We start from the raw sequence: 4,924 nt of genomic DNA, 5'->3' as shown, positions 1-4,924 counted from the left end.
TTCCAACTGATTTCTCATACACAAACAGCAGTTGACCGGCGTTGCCTGGTGAAACGTTGTTGTGATGCCTCGTCTAAGGAGGAGAAATGCGTACCATCACGTTTCCGACTTTGATAAAGGTCGAATTGGAGCGTATCGCGATTGCGGTTTATCGTATCACGACATTGCTGCTCGCGTTGTTTGAGATCCAATGACTGTTAGCAGAATATGGAATCGGCGGGTTCAGGAGGGTAATACGGAACGCCGTACTGGATCCCAACGGCCTCATATCACTAGCAGTCGAGATGACAGGCATCTTATCCGCATGGCTGTAACGGGTCGTGCAGCCACGTCTCAATCCCTGAGTTAACACATGGGGACGTTTGCAAGACAACAATCATCTGCACCAACAGTTCGACGACGTTTGCAGCAGCATGGACTATCAGCTCTGAGACCATGGCTGCGGTTAGCCTTGACGCTGCATTACAGACAGGAGCGCCTGCGATGGTGTACTCAACGACGAATCTGGGTGCACGAATGGCAAAACGTCATTTTTTCGTATGAATCCGGGTTCTGTTTACAGCATCATGATCGTCGCATCCGTGTTTGTCGACATCGCGGTGAACGCACATTGGAAGCGTGTATTCGTCATCACCATACTAGTATATCACCCGGCGTGATGGTATGGGGTGCCATTGGTTATACGTCTCGGTCACCTCTTGTTCGCATTGACGGCGCTTTGAACAATGGACGTTACATTTCAGATGTGTTACGACCCGTGGCTCTACCCTTCATTCGATCCCTGCGAAACCCTACATCTCAGCAGGACATTGCACGACCGCATGTAGCAGGTCCTGTACGGACCTTTCTGGATGCAGAAAATGAAAATGTTCGACTGCTGCCCTGCCCAGCACATTCTCCAGATCTCTCACCAACTGAAAACGTCTGGTCAATGGTGGCCGAGCAACTGGCTCGTGACAATACGCCAGTCACTACTCTTGATGAACTGTGGTGTCGTGTTGAAGCTGCATGGGCAGCTGTACCTGTACACGCCATCCAAGCTCTGTTTGACTCAATGCCCAGGCGTATCAGGGCGGTTATTACGGCCAGAGATGGTTTTTCTGGGTACTGATTTCTCAGGATCTGTGCACCCAAATTTCGTGAAAATGTAATCACATGTCAGTTCTAGTACAATATATTTGTCCAATGACTACCCGTTTATCATCTGCATTTCTTCTTAGTGTAGCAATTTTAATGACCAGTAGTGTAACTTGTCTGAGAAGTAATAATTCAGACACTTTAAGCAAATATGCTGTTTATGTTTATTCATCTAGGCAGAAAGGAGTCGGGACTTGTCTTTGATCCAAACGGAGTGATAATTGTCACCATCATAGAAGAGAAGCATATTTACATGCAACTCACATTCACCAGCAAATTTTGAGATATGGAGGGAGCCGACGACACTATGCTCCTCTTGCTCATCTCACTTGCTTTTCTTCTCCAGGCCATAAACATGAACCGACATTGCGGTATTCTGCGTCTCAAATTTAGGTATGTCCTGGATCATGACGGGGAACTCCATACCATCAGAGCTATAACACTTACGAATATCAAGGTGTCAACCATATCAATATGTGCGCTGCGGATCTTTTGTGTAATTTCTCTTGCAAGCCAGGATTGACCATGCAAAACAAGCCTTATCCGTTCTATTTTATTAAAAAGGTAACGGATCAGATAGGTAAGATTTTACAGAAACATCAGACCGGTCTTTAGACCTACAAAGAAAATCAGCCAATACTCCGATCTGTGAAGGATAAACGCCCTCCTCTATCGACGTGTGATGTATACAAAATTCCGTGTACATGTGGTAAAGCTTATAACTACCAAGAGGAGAGTAAATATACGGCTAAAAGAGCACAAAAGTCTTTGTCGACTAGGAAAAACAGAGAAATCAGCTGTAGCAGAGCATGCTCTTCAGTCAGGAAACCACGAATTGAAATTTTCTGAAACATAAATTTTATCTACAACGTCAAATTATCATCTACGACTATACAGAGAAGCCATTGAAATTTATAAACATCAGGTCATTTTAATAAAAAAGAGAAGACAATGGAACTTAGCGACAAATGGACAGTAGCTCTGCAGAATGGCTGGACAGTTGTATCTTTAAAAATATGACAATCGATAGTTAAGTTTTATCTTTGATAAGGACTGTGTCTGCTTATCACATGTTACTGTGACTACGTCCCCTTTCTTAGAGCATATATGTCGCTCTCGGACGTCAGTCGACCAGTCAGTCGGCAAGACGCAGACGAGGAGCACCTCTGAAGATGTTCAGCGCAGTGCTGGACAAAACGTCAGGGACAGAAGAGTTTTCTCACATCCCGAAAGGTTTATCAGCAACTATGTTATCCGGTCGTGAAAGCCTTCATTCTATGATAAGAATGTGTGGGCCAATCCTGCCTTGCCACAGCGTGACACTTCATGACAGGTCGGAGGACAGCACTGGCAAGTCACTTCCACTAGGACCTTGCCAAGAACGGCCATACACGATTCCTGCATCAGCTCCCCTACACTCATTCCCTGAGTATTGGACTATTTTGCTTTTAGGATGCGATTTAATTTTGTGAGCTCCTCTACGTACTTCCATCACTGTGTGGAAATAGAGCATCAGCTACACAAGGCGCTCTGGGGGTACTCATGTCAGTAGACTTCAATTATCAACCTTAACAATGAACATTTTTTTTTCATAATACGTGGCACGTCATCGTAACTCTTCAGTGAGTGGAGGACATTATATGATGCTATACGTACACAATATTTGAAACACTTGTGACTAATCGAATCTGCCGGCCGCGGTGGTCTAGCGGTTCAGGCGCTCAGTCCGGAACCGCACGACTGCTACGGTCGCAGGTTTGTATCCTGCCTCGGGCATGGATGTGTGTGATGTCCTTAGGTTAGTTAGGTTTAAGTAGTTCTAAGTTCTAGGGGACTGATGACCACAGATGTTAAGTCCCATAGTGCTCAGAACCATTTGAACCATTTTTTTGACTAATCGAATCTACCCTATTAGTCTCGCCGTCATGTCAGAAATTACAACATTTTTATTCAAAACAACAGTAGTCTTCTCTGTACATGCGACGAAAGACAAACTTCACGTCACTGATTTAAGTGCTATATTCTGCATAGCTTACAAGCCATTTGCTTTATTTTTTTCTAAGTTATCACTTTTTTTTAAATTTTACCCTACTGAGATTCTCAAGTTGCATAAGTTTCCCCATAACAGCGGATTAAATATTGATAGCTTCCTAAACATACAGTAGTTGCCATTACGTACACTTATCATTCTTACATACACGACCTACTTCCTGTTTTATTTGCTCTGTTCCTTGCAGCTATTGTCTTTCACCACCCACCAACAGAAAGTCAACACAAACCAGCAACATGTACTATTCTCCTATAGCTGCCTGCTTATTGTGTAAATTTATCCATTGAAGCCTCTTAGCCATTCAGGTTCTGTTAATTGTTGTCAAAGCATTGTAATTGTATTAGCGATCGCTACCACCTTATCTCCAAGGAGAACAAATCGTTTCTTCAGTCTTGGGATGTATGCTATAGAGTTGAATTCTCTGGTAGCAGACGTTTCCAGAAGTTCTTCAATGTACATACAACAGTTTCAAGTTCTCTTGTAAAATCCTTCGTACTGGAATCAGGTGTCTCATCTGAGGCATAGTGGCTTAAATTAATGTACTTCCTTTGACTGTTAAGTAAATTATTTACACAACAAGTGTCCCATTCGTCCTATCAGTTGTCGCTAATGCTGTGTCATTTACTTGTCCTTTAACACAAAACTGTATAATATATAGAGCAGATTGATCGGATTTGTTTTTTGTTTGTCCATCCTTATGACTAGTGGTCTGGGAACGACGACTGTTCACTACAGCCTTCTTATGATGTCATTTACTGTATGGCTACCAGTTTCGGTGCTTCATTGCACTATCTTCAGGTCTTACCTGATGCAGAGGGTGGGGTGGGGCTAACTCCTGCATTTTTGGAATTCAACCACCAATGGGTTTAAAAATAGTGAGTGAACGTCTTATAAATAAATAATTATAGAAGTATTACTGAATCATTTGTAAAGTTACATCTATGGGCTCCTCTGCTACAAATAAAGAAAAACGTGTTTCAGTGGTTTTGGAAAGTCAATCCCTAAGAGGGTGAAATAGGATCTGACTGATTCAATGACTGATCATTGCTCAGCCCAAACTACTAAGAATAGAACCTTAAAATTTGGAAAGGGTGTTCATCTTACTCTGTAGGCAAGGTTTAGTGAGGAATTGTTGAAAATTCTACCCCTAATGAGGTGAAGTAGCGGATGAAAGGTTTTTTGAAAATATGTCGCTGTTAAGTCAGTTTTGAAGCTAGAACTACGAATTTGTTATTTGGCTTGTCAGAAAGAAATACAAAATATATGTTTCGGCGTCTTTGGAAATTCAGTCACAAAAGGAGTAACATTGTGGGTGAAAGTTTTTTTTTAATAAATCGTCATTGAAATACTACTAAAGATACGGCTATGAAAATTGGTAATTGACTTTCCGGTTGGAAATTTAAAAAATAAATACGTGTTTCAGTATTTTTGTAAATTCGTACCCAAAAGGAGCAAAATAGGAGAAGAAAGCTTTTAAGAAAATATTTAGTTATACAAAAAAATGTTAAAACTAAATCTGTGAAAACTGGTATTTCACTTCTCGGTTGATGAAATTTGCATGGAAATATCAGCACAAGAAGTCAAAAGGCAGGATTAACAAAAACCTCCGATTCCAGCTACCAGAATCGCTTTTGGTCAGTACATTCGGTAAAGACTATGCTTCTGTGGCATTAATTGGCGTGAAAATTTTTGAAAGTGCTGCAATTTGTCAACGATATAAAAATTCGATTAAAGAAA

Source organism: Schistocerca cancellata, chromosome 7, assembly GCF_023864275.1.
Source record: "Schistocerca cancellata isolate TAMUIC-IGC-003103 chromosome 7, iqSchCanc2.1, whole genome shotgun sequence".
Classification (NCBI taxonomy): Eukaryota; Metazoa; Arthropoda; class Insecta; order Orthoptera; family Acrididae; genus Schistocerca; species Schistocerca cancellata.
The sequence above is the reverse complement of the archived record's forward strand: the minus strand, read 5'-3'. Positions refer to the sequence as shown.